This window comes from Leptinotarsa decemlineata, unplaced genomic scaffold, assembly GCF_025532065.1.
Source record: "Leptinotarsa decemlineata unplaced genomic scaffold, Ldec_3_MD MMD2_tig00026316_RagTag_RagTag, whole genome shotgun sequence".
In the NCBI taxonomy this organism is placed as follows: Eukaryota; Metazoa; Arthropoda; class Insecta; order Coleoptera; family Chrysomelidae; genus Leptinotarsa; species Leptinotarsa decemlineata.
This window is the reverse complement of record NW_027412685.1, coordinates 3,487,480-3,510,473: the sequence shown is the minus strand read 5'-3', so window position 1 is coordinate 3,510,473 and position 22,994 is coordinate 3,487,480.

Below are 22,994 nucleotides of genomic sequence, written 5' to 3'. Positions count from 1 at the left end.
AGTGAGCCAGAAGATTGTATCGGAGTTTTCTGATATCAAGTATCAAAAATATATTCAATTGAATGATCTAGTTGCTATAGTGATAGAAGTGTATGTTTTTTTAAATATACTATAAAGGTGTATATTCTTGAAGAAAGCTTCGTATGCAAATGTATTCCAAAGGTCTACAGGGTGCTGCAGTGTAAAATCTGTTTTTTCCGTTAACCAGCTGTCGCACCCCTACGAACGACAACCCTCAGAAGTCGAAACTTGTGCGAGCTAAGGATTAACGAGGTCTTACCTTTTAACGTGTGATTCCTAATACGGGTTGGACGATAGCAAGTGAAGATCGATCGTTCAGACTAGGGCTTGAACCACCGACCAACACGGCAGTCAATTCGAGTGAGTGAACAAATCACCCACGACGAACCGCTTGGCTGTCGCTTTGGCTGAACAAAAAATATTTTTTCGTGGTAACTTTGGTATAATCTCTGAAATATTTGTACAATATAGTACGCATCAAAAGGCATTCCCTGCTACACTACATACATTTAAGGGATACGCACTGCACAATTTTGAAGAGATAAGTGGTACCCACTGCTTTTTCTCAAATAATTTTTTTCACTTCCATTCCTTCTCGAACACATTCTGTATCTTGTTATCAATCGGTATATAATAATAATGATAAAAATGAAAAAATTTAGAAGGTTGTCATTCTTGGCACACTGCGCTTGCTTGGGGCTCATGATTCTTGAACCCAATGAGTACTTACCTCATGGTGTTGGGAGCGGTCATTGGTTAATTATACTGATCTGATCATTACATATGCTTGCCGTTCCAATCTTACTCCACTCGTTTGGAGTAGTGAAATGAAACCAAAACGAGCTGTATCAACTCGAAGTGGAAACCTGAAAAATGATGCATCTTCATAGGACTTTGCATTCCAAATCGCCCCTTTCACGGTTGGTCTTCCCCCAACACCAGGTATGTCATGGACTTTCGAGTTTAACGTGTCCACATGACAGAATTGTTTAGTTTTCAACATTGAACGAGGTGATCACTACTCTGTCACTGAGTTGGAACCCGTTCAGCGAAAGGCTCATATAAAAGCCGCAGAGATCACCTCACTTCTGCGGCAACACAAGGATAAACCAATGCATGGGGTCTTCGTTAACAACATCGAGGGCTTGGCTTATCAAAGCTCCTGACCTTTGCTTCCATCAGGTCGAGTGAGCTGAAGTCGGTAATTGAGGGTTTGTTTCATCATGGCCTGCCAAGATGGTGGCTGTAACACCTCAGTCTACCGTAGTCACATGATGGGTATAGAGGTTCCAGACACAAGGTGCTAGGCCTGCCGCGAAGCTTTTAAGACCCTAATGTACTTGCTATTAGCAAGTTCAGTATATGCTTTCCCAGCCTATCGATCTAACGTGACCTAAGGAGTGCTTCATCACCATCTCCGGCACCTATATGGTATTGTCAAGACACCGGTGTTGTCCTACGCTCCGGGGATAGTAAATCCGTTGTGGGAAATGAGAAATGCCAAATTTATGGAAAACTATTCATTCACAACCATGAGTACCACGACCAGACGGTTCACACCGTTTTGAAGAGACCATGCCCGGTACTGATGATGGGGCAATCACCCCGAAACCGATCTATCGGTTGGTCGGATCGACCAATTTCTAACAACAGCATATCAAACAATTTGGGTGCAGGAGTGATTCCTTTCACCAATAACTTCCTTCACTCTTCATTTCTCTGTCATGTTTCTATACTTATTATCATCAGTATCGTGTTTGTATCCGAAAGAAACAATTCCTATTTTGATGTTGATGAATTTATTTTGGACATTAAGTTGCCTTATATCTTAAACTTGTGCCTCATGGTGAAATATCATGAGATTGGTTCTATAAGAAATGAGGATTTCCAAAATGAATCATATCTCAAGAAAGATCATCGGAGTATTTTTCATCTCATTAAAAAGTTTCGTTGCAAATGTTGCTCCGATGGAACTGACCGAAATAAAACATCAAGTCAAGAGGAAATTCCTTTTTACTTGCAGAGGATACGTACTATGGTCCGCATTAATATTTATTGTCATAGGCATTATGACAAATAATATTATTTAAACTTTAAAAATGAAACAATCAAATATGTATTCTCCTGGTTGAATATGAGCCTTCTGAGTCTGAATGTGGGAAAAACTAAGTTCATTGCATCACAAAAAAAGACCAACCCTAAAACAACACTCTCACTGTTCATAAGTATCTATGCCGAACTCCAGTAATTGAAGAAGTTGACAACATGAAGTATTTGGGTGTATATGTGGACCACCACTAACACGAAGGGAAGAACACATTAACTAACACAGTTAAGAGACCCAATAAGTTAGTTTATAAATTCTATCAAATCAGAAATCTCAATAATGAAGAACTTTCACTTACGATTCACAACTCACTCGCCGAATCTTTATTGAGGTACTGTATCATTATATGGGGTGGTCTCTAGAGGTGGTTCTAGAGGTTATGCAAAATACCATATTGAAAATAATTCTTAAGAAAAATAGAAGGTACCCAATCGAAGACCTCTACAAAGAAACTGGCTTATTCAATGCCAGAAAACTCTATAACTATCAATGTTAATATGGATGCAAAATACCTCCATCTCTCAGATAAGTCATACTTACAATACACGTAATAAATCTGAACAGAAAACAAATGTTCCCCTCTGTAGACAACGCACATACAGAAATTAATATCATACTTTGGTCCAAAATTGTTAAACCTAGTCCCTTTAGAAATCAGAGTAATTTCTAATGTACCTACGTAAAATGAAATCAAAACTGAAAGAATATGTGAACCAAAATTATAACAAACTGTAAACCGTATACGAAATCGAATAATAATAAAAAAAACAAAATACAATGAATAACCATATTGTCTCTCCATCACAATGAATTTAACTTTGTTTTTTTCCTTCTTTCTGTTCACCACTCAATTTGTGAATAATCAATGTAATCCAGGTTGATGACTACAACACAAGCATTGTTTAGGTAGTTCAGTCTGGACTCACAATTTCGAGTTTTAGTTAGTTTTTCCTTTTTTTTTCTTCTAGTTTCTCAAGTTATCCAGTTCTAATTTTGAATTCATATTGTAGATTATGCTTACCTGAATAATAAAGAAAATCAAAATGTATGTTGAAAAATACTTTTTTGTTGGAAAGGAATCCAAAAATAACGCCTGAAGGTTCAAATGATATGTATTCACTCATTTTTTCCAAACAATAATTCAGACTGAACGTGTCTTCAAAGGTTTTGAATCCTTTTACAAAATGACTTGTCTCAAACAAATCAAAATATATCTCAAAGCAAGCTCACCAGACAAAGTAATATCATGTGAATCATTTTCATTGCATCAGTTGCTAGATTATGTTTCTAGAAATACTCTTTTATTCTTTTTTCGGTGTACATTCCAATTATTCTATATGAAGCAATAAGAATCACAAGTCATTCCATTATCGAAACTAATGATCTATTTGTTTTATTCTATACGTCTTTTTTCATCCCCATATTTTTTCAGTTATACAAATCTGTTCCACAGAGAAACTAATTCAATCCTTATCCAATGAATCTGAAAGCATTTACAAATTCATGCATGCCAGAAACCCCTTGTCAATCAGCCATATTGAATAATTGGTTGAGATGATACACTAATGGTAAATTTCAAAATTTGTATTCAAACCTCGTTAAATCGTATTCGCGCTTCGTCAGATTCTCAATAAATTAATTCATTAGTATATCACTTTGAAATAATGAATGAAATACAACTACTGAAAATTTCCTGATACATAATAATTTCCCTTTTTATTCAGCCATCTTTTGTGGAGTTGCAGAGCACTAATATAAAATAGCTTCGAGCACTTTCGTGTTGAAGAAGTTCCATCAAGGGTGAAATTGAAAAATGGGAGCTTCAAGAATGATGCATTCACCACTTTGTTCTCTGCAATATTTAATTTCAAAATGATTATCCAACAAAGACATCATAGTTATCAGATGATATGAGATGAAATTGTGAACCTCTATTTCTGCAAGTTGTTATTGTTTACTTCTAGCGTAGAATAATGAATCGAAAGCTATCTATTTCCATTAGACCTTTCGATTAAATGAAAAACATATACTAATACAGTCATTCAGGTAGCTGACCCGACTTCGCGTTTTTACCTGAAGGGTGTGCTTATGAAGATATAAGGGCTGGAAGTATCGACCTCTGGGTCCAGAATTATCTAAAATATTCCATAATATCCCGGAACATCTCGGATCATTGTGGGGTTGCCATTCATGAAAAAGGTTTTCATTTTTAGGAGGCATATTTTTGAAAAAAATAGCTAGAATTTTCCAGAAATTTCTAGAACAGTTCAAAACATTCGGAAGAACAACAAAGCATTCCACAAAATTCCAGAACATCTCGAATAATCTGGAACATCTTGGAAGATTACAGATCATTGGGGAATAATCAAGGGAGTGTGGAAGCCTCTGTGCCTCATTCTTAAAAAAGGTTTTTGTTTATTTGTAGGATGTGCTTCTGAAGATATAGGAGCTAGAAGTTTCGTCCTCCAGAAGTTTCCAGAACACATCAGAGCATTCCACAACATAACATAACTCACCGGAACAATTTGGAATGTTGTGAAATAATAAGAAAATATCTTGTTGACAAATTTCCATTCAACCTATATATATATATATATATATATATATATATATATATATTTCAATAATAAATTCTACAAAAAGGATTTGAAGCTTTATATCTTCTATTAATTATCTGGGAGCGCTTTCGACAGTTGGTAGTACTGTCATCATCTGGCACTCCTCAATATATATATATATATATATATATATATATATATATATATATATAGAATAGTAGTTTTTCGGGGATTCGGATTCTATACATACATACGGTCGTTACACTATCAATTATATATATATATATATATATATATATATACATTTTATCGAGTGTGTATGATAACAATCAAAAATTAAACAATTCGTGGACACAACACTCCATACAAGGGTGGGCAAACCACGGAACGTGTGTCTGGCTATTGGCCTCATCAGCGCGGTGCAGCCAAGTGTAAAAATAGGCTACACTTGTTTGCCGAAAGCAGAAAACAACACATACGCACGGAGTCAACGTCAGAAGCCAACCGCTACATGTAGCCCAGGCTACATCTAACGTGGCCACGTAGGCAGCAATAGCTATCTGCCTATCTTTACACTTGGCTGCACCGCGCTGATGAGACCAATAGCCCGAAACACGTGTCCGCGATTTGCCCTCCCCTTTTTTGGAGTATTGGGTCGACGGATTGTTTCATTTTTGATTGGTATCATACAACACTCGATAAAATTTTTATTTGTATTTATATCCTGGATACTAATGTCACGCAGGTAGCTATAGTTGCCTACGTGGTCATGTTAGATATAGCCTGGGAATTCTAGGTCTTCTAACTGAAACCACAAATGTGCGATTGGCTTCTGTTGTTGACTCCATGCGTATGTATTGCTTCCTGCTTTCGGCAAACAGGTGTTACCTATTTTTTACACTTATATATATATATATATGTTACACTATTGAACTTTGTTGGCTGCATATGCCTCAGAAAGCATTACCGCTCTCTATGAGAGCGTGATACACTCTGTTTTAGCTATTTCTGAACCAATCTCTCCAGTTTTCTACTAAGAACCAAGGTGTGATCATTAAGTTTCAGCTCGTTGTCAATAATTGAGCCTAGAATTTTTTTGCGGTGTTCACGTTCTAGTGGGTCATGACCCATAGTTATACCTGTCGTGTCACACTTGAACGTGAGTAATTTCGTTTAATTGATATTCAAGTCGAGCGAATAACAATCGCATCATTCCTTCATCTTTACTGAGTTATTCTGGATTGTTTCCTTTGATGTTGAAGAATATTTTGCAAGATAGTGGTATCATTAGCAAAAATGGCAAATTTGCCTTGAACGTTGAGAAGCGTCAGATCATTCAAGTATAACAAAAAGAGTACTGGTCCCAAAAGTGACCCCTGCAGAACGCCGCGATTAATGTACCCGCATTCCGATGATTCATGCTGATGAACACTTTTTGTGTCCGGTTCTCTAAATAAGACTGAAACCAATTGAGGGCACATCCTCTGAATCTGTAATATTCAAGTTTATATGACTACATATATGTTCCAAAAATTTGAACATTACATTTTTGGTACTTCTATAGCCTTGAAAACCGAAATGATTTTGGTTAGTCTGGAATGGTCAGAAACGGAACATTTCAGGAACGTCGTGAAGTGTTTAAAACCTTTTTGTATTTGGCTATCCACGATTAGTTGTTATGGAGCAGCCCGTGTTAGGAATCACACGTTAAAAGGTGAGAGCTCGTTAGTCCTTAGCTCGCACAAGTTTTGACTTTTAAGAGTTGTCGTTCGTAGGGGTGCGTCAGCTGGTTAACGGAAAAACAGATTTTAAACAGATTTTTTTATTATATTCATTTTCGAGCCATTTCAAAATTTTAAAAATGTTGCTTGTATGTGATATGCCACTGAACTTGTCGCTGTACAGGTTAACTCATACCTTGTTCCGGTCTATATAAAAAATTGAAATTCGTTTCCATTTCTCGAAGACGAAAAGTTAAAAATCTGTAAGAGCTATTTTGAATAGCTTGAGAAGTGGCACTGAGAAAGGGTTTGTGTTATTCTGAAATGAGCTCTCAAATCGGTATGTTCTTCTGATTCAATCAACTTCGTATTTCTAAAGGTTTTAAGAATTTTCCATGCAGCCCCTTCTCTTCTTGGACATATACGAATAATGGTGAGAATGGTTACACATGTGTGAAAAAGATTACAAAGGAATATATTGTAATGAAAAGACGTAAAAAAATGCATATGATATTATTTGTGAACTGGGCATATTTGGTTATGCTTGCTATATATGGATTCTGGTAAAAATTTTCCATATTAGGAACGTTCAGTTTTTAAATTGTTTTGATTTCCGCATTGTTTTAACGAATATATCGCAGTGAAATAACAGGGATGTCAAATTGACAACAATACAAATGATTGTCAAAGTATCGAAGTCAAAAATAGCCCACTGTTGACCGTTGCAAATCAACAAACTAGTATATCTGGAGAGGCGAAGCATGTTTGGACTCTCAAAACATAATATCGAGTGATATTTAACTGAAACTAACCAAACTGGTAAGAAATAAAAGAATTGAACGACAACGCATTCAACCAAGCTAGTGTGTAGAATTCACAATGTACGAAAACCTCTGGATAGAAGGTAAACAAGCTATGCTGCACTCAACCAGAAAACCGAAAAATTATCAGAAAAAGCGCCGATAAATGGTTTCCTGGAATCATAATTTTGCCAGCTGTCACCCACAGGCGATTGGGAATACTAACAACTGGAACATCGTAACGGAGTTGGATTTGGAAACTTCAGGTCACAATTGTTTTGTTAATGAATTGTATTACCTTTGAATTTCATTCTCTTTTGCTTCTGCCATTGTTTGATAATGTTTTCATTCATCACCATCTTCTCCGAATATCTCAATCTCGGTGATTAAACTGTTGTAATAATTTTTTCTCATAGAGTCTGAATAATGAGATTGCAAACTTCTAACGTTCATCAAGAAATATTCAACTATATTCAAACAAACACAAGAACAGTGAAACCCATATTTTTAAGAGGGAGTTTTGTGACGTTTTCTAGTACGACAATCCGAATAACTGAGTGTATCCAATTGTTACGATTCAATTTCTCGAAATCTCAGCACAACAAATCTTATAGAGTTTTTTCGTAACTTGGATATTACAGAGTTCATCTGACCTCGAATGAAGTATTTCGCAGAAATCTTCTATTATTTTTCAGAAAATGAACTCTGCCAACTACTATTGGAGAAAAATAGAACACGGATCTTCAAGAGAACGGATGTAAAAAAAGAAATACAAAACACACCCAATGAGTCTACTCATTTAGGAATTCCAATTGATTACATTCTACAGCAAAACCTCCCAGCAACCTCTCACTCACATTTTCATGGAAATCATGGCACATTTCTAGATTCAATTAACATCAAAAGAAATGGCTCGACAATAGTGTAGGTAATCTAGAGTGAAATTACGTCCCGACGTATCGCGAATAAAAAGTTCGAAACCTGGAAAATTAATTTCCCGGGCAGCCCATTTCGATTTTCCGTTCAAAGAAAAACAATTGGAACAATTACTTAATTTGAAGTATGGAAGAGTGTTTCACCCTCGCTTTCAGTAGACCATACCACTGTTTTGTTTTGCGGAATGAAACTCATCAACATAAATTCAGCCGCAGCAAAAACAAATCACTGGTCTATTGAAAGAGAAGCCGATCACTAATTGGTATATCGATTTGAGTATTGTTAGTGGATTTTAGGGTCGAACGACCTCTTTCTCTAACGATATCTATAGCGCCATCGGATTGGTTAGCGAGATCTATGGGAATTATACAAAATTTTGTTCGGCATGGACGATATCGACTATTTATTAATTTCGTACTGCATGGCTTGATAAAGATAACGACGTGAAATATTTCTTTCACTGAAAAATACTGTTATTCGGTTATATTAGCTAAAAATAGGTAAGGGTCTTACTTTTTAAACATTGCGATATTTTAATGAGATCCAAATTTTTTGCGATGTCTTTATTTTCATTCCTTCCTAATGATACTTGCTCAACTGGCAAATTCCTATATTTCGACTAGAAAGTATATCAAATATGAGGACATGGAACTACTGTTACACTTCGTTTTCGACGTTCCGAAAATACTGCAAGAAAATACAATTTTGGACAGTACCGCGGCGATTACGTACTTTTATGATTTGTTTCATTGGGCCATTCATCACTGATGTTTCATTTTGTCAATTTACTTGGTTTTGTGTTGTTCATTTTCCTCGATTGTTACCGTATTTCACTATGGGTCGACACGATATATTTTCTCGTTTTGGTATCCTGATCTCAGGTGAGATATATGTATGTCAAGGTCGCTAAGAATTATCCTCTTGATGCGATGACAATATTGATACTTCTTCCTTATGTTATGTTGTGCCTTTCCGGTAGCATGTCAAAATTCTAAGAATTTAAGTTTCAAATCAAAATAACAATTTCGAACTGTCAATAATTATTTGGAATAAACTTTTATTAGAAATCCAATAACTATCGTATCACATCGATATTGGGTACTGTTTTCATCATTTTGGGATGTTTATACTGTGTGTATATCCCGGCATATAGGAGGTGATCTTTTTTTTTCAGATTTTTTAGATGATTAAACATAATCATCTATCCTTGTTTGAACTCAGTCTTTTCAATAAGCTTTACGTACCCACTCATCTGTCCCAATGAGCTACCAGTGTCTATTTTCTGTGGTTTCAAGCTGGGCACTTAAAACACTTATTTTCTATGGCCAACAACTTTTGAGATGTAAAACATCAAATAAATCTCAGGCGGTAACATCAAGCCAAATTCAGGGGTAAATCTTTTTGTTGCTCCATATTTTCTAACTATCCCCTGAACAGTTGAAAAAGCTTAACACTACACATGCTCACACCCTCAATGGAAGCGTCGAAAAATGTATTGATGTATACCGACGGGTTATTCAGAACAATTCTCATGAGAAACAATAATGAACAAATATTCATCTCCACCACTGGAAGATACAATGTCTTTCATACATCTTCTACGAATCACAAAATGTGTTGGCAAATTGAACATTATCAAGTGATATATGATGTGATATCTGGCAACTCTGCCTCGCCTATAAATTTACTCAAAGTTACTCTATAGATGACATATTTGAAAAAGAAGACGTGATCGTTACTAATTACTGAGGGTTGTTCTTTCTAGGGTCTGTGTACTGTCGGTAGGAAATGCAGGGTTTTTTCGTTTTTGGGGGTTATTCTGCTGAAAAGCTACAAAAGTGGTTACAACTTCAGTCGACTACAGTACAATGACCCCCTTGTGTCGGCCATATGAATCCTGTATTAATCGAATAATGGCTCCTTTCAGTGTAACGAATAGTCGTTTCTAATCTTGATTTCACAGCAACTAACAACAATTTCATTATTGCAAATTCTAACCTGACTGATATTGAGACGTTCGAGTCTCTGATCTCCGATAAAATCGCTGCGGACTGTTTCCAATGTTACGTTTCAATTTAGCACTAGATCAAACTGCTCTTATGTGACCTTTCAAAACACTACCTTACCTTTTAAGATCTTTATTCAACGGATATTAACAAGTAGATTTTATTCATTTAACGTAATAGTAATGGGAATCTTCCGTTCCATAGAAAACCATACCTGAAATGTACAAGAATAAATGTATGCTCCCTGACTAACTGCTTTGACCAGTACTTACGCATTCTCCTATTGCCAATCGACGTTGGAGATCCGAAATTCCTCGCTAGGTTGAAATAGTTGTTATTGTTTGTTTCTCAGTTTTCTTCACCTATCATTTTTTTCAGCCGTTGTCTGCCTTATTCCCTATACCTTTCCGAGAATATTTCTTGCATAGATTGTTATTCATCACTTCCAGAAGGTTTACTACATATTAGAGCCATATCGCCTGAAAAACAATATCAGTTAGCTCTGGTTTCTGAATACTATTTGATATTTTCGATAAATATTCTGCATAATATGAATGTTCAAATATTCGTACAGAAAGGGAAGGTTATGGCGACTTACCTTATATGTTTCTATTCCATCGCATGAATAAGGATTGGTAAATAGTTGAAAATAGGTTGGAACAATATTTTTGTATACATTCTAATACAAGGTTAAGAGACAGCTGTTGGTTGACATCTGCCGAACTTTCGTAGTGTCGTTCCGTCGACTTACACCAAACTAGTTCTACAGTTGTTCACGGGTGAGGGATTGGTCGGTTACTCAAGTTGTCAAGGGTTGTTTAAGGGTTGCATTGCTTTGAGAAGGAGTTTTGATGGGTCATGGACTTGTTGATATTGTCTCAAGTGGCTGTGGAGGAACTGATAGATTTAGGATGTTGTGCACAGCGCCCCCTTGGTGCTTGTAGTGTAGATTGGACGCACTGTGGCAACAACTGGTTAGCTGTCAGATGTGGCAGTCTCGGAGTATTCGGAAGTTAGCCTTCGATGAGCTTGGTTCGGAGTTCAAAGAGTACCATCAGACTGATTGTAGGATATATTTGGTTGTATTTGTGCCATCCTTCACGGGGATTATTTCTACAAGTCAGGATTGTATAGTGGAAGACTGATTGGTCATTTTGGTGTGGATATTTGCAGTCTGAAACTTAAGCTCTTTTGAGGATTTGTGGTGGTTACCGAACTCGTGCCAGGTGGAAGGATTTCCGAAATTAGGTATGTCTAAATCACTGTCGCATCTCTCATGTGGTCTTAGCTATGATATCACCTCTTCAATTCTACAACCTTCGTTTCTCGTCTCTAGATTCATAAGAAACAGAAGGCTCTCAGTCACTCATCAAGTCCCAGTAGGACTTTCGTGCAGAGCACCGCACACGAAGAAACGTATAGAAAACCCCTTGGCCAGGGTAAGAATTTTACCATTAAATGTGTTTTTGATGATTTTAGTAATTTCTGATTCCATCGTTATATCTCAAATGAATATTAGTATTGAAGAGAGGTTTCAACACTCATTCAATTTTCTTGATTTTTACGGGTCATATGGTTATACAGGGCACCCAAAAATATACTCTTGTTATCTTGCTACTTTGCTTAATGAAAATATACCAGGGGTATTGATTAGTCAAATAGTCCTATTGAATGGGGGTTGAATCTCACCTTGTTTTTATCTGATTCTGATTGAGAATTTTCTTCCGTAGGGTTTTTTTTTCTTCTTTCCTTTTTTTATTTATCTTTCTGGATCTTATTTGGTGATCCACTACTGGTCCAGCTTGTCGTGCCCTACAGGGTGATCTATCTTGGTGGTGCTACAGGGTGATCCATCTCCGCCGTACTACAGGGTGATCCACCGGTGCTACAGGGTGATCCATCTCCGTCGAACTACGGGGTAGCCTAACAACATATACCGGGTGGCCCAAAAGGAGCACGCAAGTTATAATTGATTTAATTGAAAATTTGTGATATACTGAGATATTTAAATAATTGTTTGCCCTTCTGTTTATTGATACCTGTTTGATATAGTGTTTGTTTATCGTTTATTGATCAAGACTTTGTTTATTGATACCTGATTGATATAGATATCTGTGAAACGGAAATTGAGGTATATTCTTCCTTTCACGATTACTGATTGACACCGATGCGCCTACGCCTGAGCTCACGCGACGCAAACGAGTTTGTCTTACCATCCGATACTATTATTTACGATTTCACCTACTCAATTTTCGTGGTAGTTTTATTCGACGTATTGTAGTTTTTTTTGAGCGTCGTTACTACCGTAATTTATGGCTGATTGAATTCGTGGTTATATACACCGCGCTCTTGTATTGATATTTGAACATCGCGTAGTAGTGTGAATATTGCATTGTTGTCTTAGAAGCGTTGTTGGTTAATCCATGTAAGTTAGGATTACTGAATAAATCATATTGGGGATCTTTATCTTTTATTTCCAATATTAATTGGTAAGTTATTGATATTGTGAGTTACTTAGGGTATCTGGAGGATTGAATTTACCTGGCGCCCAATTAGATCTATTTGAAATTTGCTAAGTTGTTTAACCCACTCCCGTCTCCACTGTTTAGCTTAGCCGCGGATACCCATCTGTCTTATTTGTTACCGACAGATGATTTAGTCTCCTCTTGTGGTTTGTGAGGTGACACCAATGTAGTGAAAAAAAAAATCAAATCCAACGTATTATATGTGTGTGTATGTGCGATGCAGCGGAGTGTTTGAGAAAACAAAGTTCGGACACAAATAAAAAGTTATAAGGTGTTCTGTACTAAATGTGGAAATAATGAGAATGATCGAGATGGATAAGCAGGAAAATTATCTGGCTTCGATTCAAGCTCTGATTGAAGATAATCATCATAAGTCTGAATTGAGGGAATTTGTGAAAAAATTGACTGAAGGGGAATGAGGAAATCGCCCTAAAATACATCCCTTCTGAAAGTGACCCACCCTGTTTGGACTCTGGCTTGAGCAGATATTATGATGAAGCGAGTTCACCAGAGTGGTGAGCATTTTATCGGTCTGTAATTCTTAGGAATCGACAGACCTCCGCTTTTGGAGATAACAATCAATCCGAAATCGGCTGCTCTCCATCCAGCCATTTCGTCGGATGGCGTCACCAATAGTGACTTCTTAGCAGCCATTAGCATTCGTATCCTGTTAAGAATGTACTGTTGGTGGTCAGCAGCACGCCCTGAGTCAAAGTGTGATAGGTACGTTGTAGTATGGCGGCTATTCGCCGCACTGCGGGCGTGAAAGGCTTGTTGGCAGCCCTGAAATCCATTTGGAGTGCCCTGCATGATCTGATGGTCTTCATTGGTAGCATGATGCGTGGCAACGGATGGTAGAACTGTCACTTCTATCACTTCGTTAGGAGGCTGGCAAGGAGCTATATAGCTCTAAAATTTTGTGTGGAAAAGGCGGCATGCTCCGGATGTGTTTCACACCACAGAGCATGCCATCTTGCGCGGCGTTAGTACTCTCGGAGCAATGCATAAGGCTATCTTTCATGCGTCCACCGAAAGCGTTCGTTGTCATTGCCAGGGTTGTCATCGGTAGGCAAATCATCGTTATGGGCCCCCCCACCTTGCTTCTGATCCCTCCGACCAGGTCGAGCCCCTTTCTCGATTACCAGGAACCAAGTTTTGGATCTACTGAGTGGTTAGCCCTGTAGTTCAACGGCCGGCAACGGAGGGAGAATAGTGTTGCCCATCCCGAGTGCGCCTGGACTGCCGGTCCGGTATTGCATCAGTTGCTCGGATAAGTGTGGGCGCAACTCACCATAGCCTTGAGGTGTTAGTGGCCATCCATGCATTATATTATTATTATCATCGTCATCATTATTGACGGATGAGTAATTAGTAGAGTAGAGTAATTCTCGATAATCATTCAAATAATCCTCTCAGTACAAAAGTTCCATATGTTTCATTCTGAAGGGTTGTGATTTGACTAACAGCAAACTATAGAACAATCTACATCATCTCAAACATCTTCAGTTGTAGGTATCTACCTGGCCACTTGTAATCTCATATATAAAGACCAGCATCCTTTCACACACCTTTGATCCACAGTAACGAATATATATATTGTTATTTCTCAATATGTGAGATCTGTACTGATATAAGGTCAGATTGGCGTTAATTATAGTGCTTTTTTGAAGACATTTGACATGCCAGATCACGATGTACTCACTGACCATGAAATTGGAAAATATGAATAATTTCAGCCAGCAATTCAAACTTTTTTCAATTCTACTTGTTGAATCGATCTCAAAAGATAACATTTGAAGCGTATGAATTAGAAATAATAACTGCTACCTTCGGCTCACCTCAGGAATGAAATTTTTGCCCACTACTGTTCTCACTCTTCATAAATAATCATCTATCCCAACGAATAAAATCAACGAACCTTTTTTTGGTAACGACCTGAAAATGTTCAGATCTGTCGAAAATGTACATGACTGTTCAGTACTCCAAAGGAACTTGGACAATGTTACTACCGGTACTGTAGAGTAAGATGGTTGCCGTAGAATATCGATTTTGAAAAATCATTGTTTCCACCCCAACACCATTTTGTGTAGGAAAATTGAACTACCGTACCTGAAAAGGAGAGCTCGACTAAACTGAATTCAAGCAGCCTCACAATCCGATGTGAACCTACAAAAAGTTGCAAGAGCGTTAATTTTGTTTCACACAGTGAATCATTCCGAAAGTTGAAAACACAATTGTTTTGTGTTATCGTTAGGTAGTTGAAATAATTTAACATTATTTCATTTAAAAATAGACTTTTTGAGGTAAATGTTTTTTACTTATTTTTCTTCTTGGAATTTGATTTTGTATCGAAAATATTTCATGAACACACACACACAAAATATTTCTTTACTATTTCATTCAAATAATATCGTCAGATTGGAACTTTTACGGTTTATTTCTTTCAAATATTTCCATAGGTATCATCATTCATGCTCAAATTAGACTCCAACAAGTTTTTACCACCTAAATCAGCGTCAAACAGAGTCAGGAAATATTGTCATAATTTAGTTGAATGTATGTGTGATGCAATAAGTGGAAAACATGTTGTAAATTACCTCATAGAAATATATCAATTATTCGTAATGGTTTCCGTGATCTCGAATTTTCGTGGTTCGAAATCAAAGCACAACAAAGTAACGTAATGTATTCAATAATATTCAACACCATGTAATTTAATTATTTCAAAACTATTCGAGTCACTGAACCTACAGTCATCGTAACTACTAATTCAATCCTTAATAATTGTTTTCTACTTGAAAATTCGTTGAAAAATAATTGAGAGTGGACCTGATTTCTTCTGTTTAGCGAAACGATGTTTGTTTAATGAAATTGGTCTCCATTTTTCAGCTGACGTTGCAAAAAACGCAAGTCTAAAAATATGAAGATTACAAACTGAAAATCAATAAGATGTCCAAATTTCAATAAACTGTTTCCACATCAGTAAGCAACTAGAAAAAATATAGTATATTAATCATATTACTCTCCAGGCAATACTCTCCAGGAAAGTTATAGCTGAAAGAATTTCCAATGCTTCTAGTAGATAGAATTGTTTTCCTTCACTTTATCTATGTTCGAATGTTTTTGCAAGTCATTGATTTCTTCTGAGTAAATTGCAAAAACATATTCACCAGAGCACTATCGAGAAATTTTACGAGAACGGAATATTTCTACAAGCGAATGTTGAAGAGAACTCAATATCAAAGAATGATAAATATTATTCGTACATATTGTCCAATTTTCGACCATTCTACTCATTCTCGATAAAAAAAATCGTTTTCATTGAATCCATTTCTCTCAGAACATTCGATATGAAAAAACAATATGAATTTTACTAGCATATTGCGTGGTATTTTCTTTTTATTACTATGGTGTCCGTCAAAAAATTTCGGAGATTAGAGATTGTATTGTTTTCTGCAGAATTTTAAGTTGCAATTTGATTTCTGTCTTCTGAATATTTTGAATATATAAAAATTGCAATCTGAGGTTTCTCTGAGTCTTAAAAGTAAGTTCATATACTGAAGAAAATGAGTAGATGACCTACCAAAAGCATCGATAACTTCCGATTTTGACTTTTTTTCTCTATGAATACTACATACATGAACAAAGTTTGGGACTGAAGCAGATTTTTTTCTATAAAAGAATATATTATGGGTTCGTTATTAGAAAAACATATACATTCAAACAATTTGTTTCTTAGAAAGTTTTCGAACGAAATGGAAAAAGACTCCTCAAAAGCCATGTAGAATAAGGAAAATCATTATCCTCAACCGAAATGAATTCAAATATGATTGGTAAAAGAAAAATAATTGTTTGAAGATTATTTTTGACGATTATGTCAAAACTTTTTTTTTGAGTAAGTTGGCCGAGGTTTTCAGGTTTTTCAATCTGATGTTTTGACTCCAACTGTAGACAAGCGGTAGACATCATCAAAGGCAATGAAGCACTGGCTGCAGTAATAATAATAATAATAATAATAATAATAATAATTTATTCATCAGTAAATCATAATACATAATAAATAAAATGAAGTATATGAAGTACAGTGTACCTTGATGAATAAACGGATACTTCCACTGAGGGGAAAACCCTGTGTGTGGGTAAATTACAGAACAATAACAAAATAGAACAATCATATGAGTAGTGCTTGAGAGCTGAATAAATGAACAATAAACAATGGCATCACTGAAGAGACAATCGCAAGATTGCTCCTTGTGCGTGACATAGCCTCTAGAAATGATAAAAATAATTTTACAAAAATCTTTTATATAGCACATAACACAAAATTTAAATTCTCACAATCCAGGTCAATTGAATAACACAATCGGTTTGGAATCTCAGTAAACATAACATTCATATTATGTTCCCTGAGATTTCAGTTATTCTAAAACTCACCAATAATAATAAAATATCAATGTCAGTGCTTTAGTTGACCCCACAGGACATTCTACTTCATTTGATGTTTTGGTTTCCGTTTTCATTTCAGCAATTGTGTGCGTCTTTTCGATTCTATCATTTTCTTCTGTCTGTGTGTCTCTTCGAGTACTTCGAATGCGTTCCCTGGACATGTTCAGCAACAGCTGAGATGCCGGTATGCCCAGGGCGACAATTTCTTTTGTGTATTAACACTATTCCCGTGGTTCCAATGCAGACTGACTAGAGCTGCAAGGGATCCACTTGAAAACGATTTTCTTCTCCGATTATTTTCCTGGAACCGTGATATTTTTCCTTAGGAATGAATGTTGTCTCACTGGTATTCCTCCAGTCACACATACGTCTCGAATAATTTTGCAAATGTTTGGATTTCACTCAATCATTTGATATATTCACGATAAAACTTTTTAACGCCATAACCATAGAATTGTACTCTGAAAATGATTCACTCAGCAAAATGATTGAAATTATTATTATTGGAAAATATAAAAACTATTATTCGAATTCACAAAATAGATTTGGTCAATTATCTACCAAACTGTTAAATAAAATCACATTTACTGATATGATCCACAAGTATAAGTACACAATTCGATTGTATATTATTATATATTATTGTTATTGACATTTCCGGAAACAATTTTCGTAGAAGTACAAAGTTGTGTGAAAATAAAATTCATGTAACTACGATGTATTAATTGAAATAACAATTCAAAGAACAATTTTATTTTCGATTGGATGTCGTAAAACAAAAAGTAATGGCAACACCCACATTCGTACAATGATAAATATTTTGTTAATTTCAAGAATAAACTTGAAACCGAGGAAAGGAAGCCTCAAATAATGGTTTCAAATATTATGGATCCTTACTACAGTCGCTGTTTTTTCTTTGCATTTTGAGAAATAAAAATTGCATTCCACCCTGGGAGAAGCTCAAACATACAAACGTACTCCGGAAATAGCTTTCGTTTATTTTCTACCCTCTGCTGTTTTGTTCTTCGAAAAAAATATACACATATTGAAACATGCTGAAATGTCAACAAGACGGAAAATTTTAATATCAATATAAGTTTCATTCTTTCAAATGAAAATATTTATGAGAAATCATTCAATGAGTTACAAAAAAATATTTTCTTTGTCATAATCAGTCATCGACATTTATTGGAGCAATAATATTTCTGTCAACTAGACAATGATAACTGTATCTCATCACTCACAATTTGAAAAAACTATTCATTTCACACCTTGAACCTTGAAACGACGAGTAGCTGTATTTTGCAGGTCTCCTCTGACATATGAATGTCGCTCAGAATAAGATAAAGCAATTAAGTTTCAGACTATTTAATTTGCATATGATGTTTGGGTCTGCAATCAAGTTTTTTTTTGATATTATCTAGCAGCCTGGGGGTGTTTTTAATGACGGCAGTTTTTTAAAAGGTTCAATTTGAGCCTAGTAAAATAACTGCGTTGCTTATAATTTTCTACTTCGAAATAGTCCTTCAAGTTTCTGTAAAATTAGTATACTATGCCACAATAACCTAATTGTCCTAAGCCATGTTGGTCTTCAATTTGATACCCAATAAATAATTCAACGCAGCTATCGGAACTGTTTGCCCAGATATTCTGATGTTTGGTTCCCCAACATTCACATATCAAAGAAACCTGAATCCTGTTCTTTCCTGACATTAAATTCTACCTCGTTTCTGTCATTTTGGAACATGAATTTTTCCAGGTCTCCAGTGAGGTACAAAAACTCTTGTTGAGGAGATGACAGGTCTAGCCCTTGCAATAGATCGTTGATGTATATCCTTGGAGAACAATGGTGTCAATTGTGAAGGTATCAGAGATAAAAGCGATGACTAGTTGAAGGGATCGTTCTTTGAGAAAGCTGAAGAATAACGATTAAAGACGATCCGACAAGCCACGACAACAAAGTTTAGTTATTGGATACCAATGCTACATACGATCAAAGGTGCTAGATATATCAAGCGTGACATCCAAATACCCTCCGTATCTCTCAATTGCAGTGACCTAAAGGTAGGTGACATATATAAAAAGGTGGTCTGTTGATTCTTACTTCAGAAAGCCGTATTGATAATATATGACAAATGGTAATGCAGTTAGTAGAACGTGCTAGTTACCACTTTCCTTCCAAGATGATTTTCAATATCACCGGAATTTAAGCAACTAATCTATATTTATTCGGAAGTTTTTTTTGTCGTTTGGAGATTGAGTTAGAATTCGAGTAGTCTTTCAGAAACAAGAAAACCGCCTTTTTTGTCAGCCAGAGCCTACAAAACACTGGTGCAAATTCATTGAACTGTTTCAGTATTCTAATGATGATACGCTAACATTGTAAATTGCACGGTGGTGTTTTTCCCTGAAAGTCAAATGTAGAGTAGGATGTGAATTGTTCAGCAAGTAAATTTGCTTTTTCTATCACGGTTGAGGCTATTGAAGCAACCATTGAGAGTATAGGAGCTAGCAACGATTTTGAGAGAGTATTTCAGAACAGTTGGTTTTTTGATACGCTGTCTTTCTTGCTCTTTCGGTTAGAGTCCGGGCTACCTGGCTGGCGGTAGTGGTTGCGTTTATTGATGCGCATCTTACCCATAGGTAAAGGTAAAGGAATTTTTTAAAGCGTACTTTTTTATATTCTGCCTTTAGATAGATCCACCAGACATCAATTTTTTATTGCCAGGCATTTTTATTGTTGTTAATTAAGTGTCATCCCGATTTTTTATTTTTTTCAAATAAAAATTCTAAGTATTTTTGAATGTCTGTAATTTTTATATCGTGTTCTTTAAATATGAAATAATCTAAAATCAATTCGACAGACGTTAATTCCATTGTTGAGAAATAAATATAAATAAAAAAGTAATGAAAAGTATTGCGGTATAATGCTTATGGTTAGAGAGAGACAGTTTAAAGTGCAAGACAGATAGAAGGCGACGGCAGCGCATCGGCAAATGGACAGCATGGCGTCAGTCTAAAGTCACATGTTTTTTGTTTTGTGTTTACGTTATTTGTGATGTTTATTTATTAATTCTGTTACGATGGCCAACATTTTTTAGAAAAGGGAAAGTTAAACCTTTTAAAAATCGAACGAATATCAACTAGTTTTTCAAAATATTATTACGAATGACGAAGAAATACTTGAAACTACCTTTGTAACCCTTGAGAAATTTATTAGTCAGATGTATGGAGTTAAAAATTCTTCGAATGTTAATGATGTTCGATTTCATCTATTTTTAAGTACTTTCCAGTCTAGAAAATCCGATGAAAACTCAAAAAAAAATTCGAAACATCGACTTATCCAGTTTGCCGCCCTGTAAAGCAGAATTGTTCCAACATTTATTAAAGGTTCATTATGTGACTAAGTTATGGAGAAATGCGCACTGAAAACATCCGACATCTTTATCTCCAGTTGCTCTCGGTTGGACCATCAACGATGATAAATATGTTATTATTCAGACTAAGTATTGAATAGAACATTAATCAATAAAAATTGAATTATTATATAATGAACAAAAACAGTTACAGGAATTTGAATTTTTCTGTTACAGATGATGGAATAGTGGAAGACAATTCCCAAAATGATGATTTAAAAAATTCTGACAGTGAGAGAAAAATGATGATGATGCTTTTTGAACCTTCCTTGATATAGTTATTACCTATTCCATTATTTTCAATGTATGCTTATTTGAATTATATTTTCATTTTTATGTAAAAATTTCTTCATTCCAACATTTATTTACAAGAACAAGTGTAAGTAATGTATTTTTGTAATTATTTCCAGTCTCATTGTTAAAATTTTCTGTTATACACTAGCCGATACGCTGCCGTCGCTTTCTATCTCTCTTGCACTTTAAACTGTCTCTTTCTAACCACAAGCATTATACCGCATTACTTTTCATTACTTATTTACTTATATTTAATACTCTCAATCGAATTAACGTCTGGTAAATTGATTTTAGATTATTTTATGTTTGAATAACATAATATAAAAATTACAGACATTCAATAATACTTTGAATTTTTTATTTGAAAAAATAAAAAATCACGTATGGCACAAAATTAACAACAATAAAAATGCCTGGCAATAAAAAATTCATGTCCGGTGGATCTATCTAAAGACAAAAAATTCAAAAGTACGCTTTAAAAAAATCCTTTACCTTCACCTATGCAGGTAAGATGCCCATCAATAAAAGCAACCACTACCGCCAGATAGATAGCCCGGACTCTAACCGAAAGAGCAAGAAACACAGCATATCAAAAAACCAACTATTCTGAAATTCTTGTTTTCCAAACGTTGCTAGCTCCTTACTATAATGTGTGGTGGAATTTTGACAGAAGTTTCGACTAAAGGATACAGCTACTCATCAGAAAGATCTGGAATCATTGAAACCAACAAGAAGTCCTTATTCTCTATTCACGCACACAGTACCAGTGTCAAGATCATGAAGACTTCTATATATTCGTAAAGCCAAATCCACAGCCAAATAATCCAGAAGAGAAGGCATTTCAGAAACCATGAGTATCCTGAAATTTTTAATGAAAAGCTATGTAATTTTTCTGAATGCCTGTATCATGGAAAATACAATTTTGTGAGGTGTCAGAGATGTGTGTAATATTAACATTATTAGAACATTCGTTTGCAATTCATCCAATTGAAATTTACAAGACGATGATTTTTAGAATGTGAAACCACCCTGTCACTCAGTTTATTATATCAATAATCCTCATTCAACTGAAGTCTCAAAGAAATTTCATAAAGTTTTTGTTACTCATTCATTCTGTCAGTAATTCGATTGAAATGCATCTTGAATTGGCTTACTCTAAGGAAACAATACTCCGGTAGTTTATTCCACTGTAATCAATCATTCGTAAGTTACTTGTGAGTTTCAGTTCACCGATCTGCATCGAACATGATTTTGAGCTCCGTGATTAATAGATCTGTACAATCCGTCCATCGAGATGAATTTGTAGTATGGTATATATCTGCTAACAGAAACAAGTTGTTGAATAAATCATGTATAGCCAATAATCCACTTGGAATATCATATATCTCTTGGAGACATATTTTGGTAGAGATCACCATCTGGCAATTCTTGATAACGGCGGTTCAAGGAGAACATGAAATAATATTTGGAGAGACGTTATGAGTTATATTTGGCTTCATGTCCACATTCGTGACACGCCAGTATTTGTCCTCGTAAAACTTTCGGAATGGCTTTGGAAATGTCTGGACATCAGAGACGGACAGACTGGATCATTGAGTACATATTGAATGAACGATAAAAGAAACGAAAACAACATTCATAGGCGTTCTTGATGGTTTGCCTCCAAATGTGTAGCTAGTGAGTCGCACTTACTTTGATGTTATCTTAGATAATTTATAACGTTGGTTGTTTGGTGGCTTGTGAGTAACAGATAACTGTAACTTATATGACTCATGTGCAGAAATATAAACATTACTATGAATTCAATAAATTAATATTTTTATCACCTCACTGGAAATGGTTTCATATAAGGCGTTTTTGTGTTTCATAATTTTTATTAACCAAATAAACTCAAATATATATAATTCTAAAGCAGGAATGCTCAGATAAGTTGATATTTTATCAAATAGTCATTCAATAAATTGATGGATGTAGCCGTTACTACGTCGCAGGATATCGCAATGAAGAAAAGAGAATTGAAAATGTCTATGTTTTTTACCACTTTTATTAACATTACTTCAGTAACGTTAGTTAGAAATACAAGTGGTAAAAAACATAGAAAGTTTCAACTTCAATTTGTAACTAACGTTACTGAAATGAAGTTAATAAAAGGGGTGGAAAACAT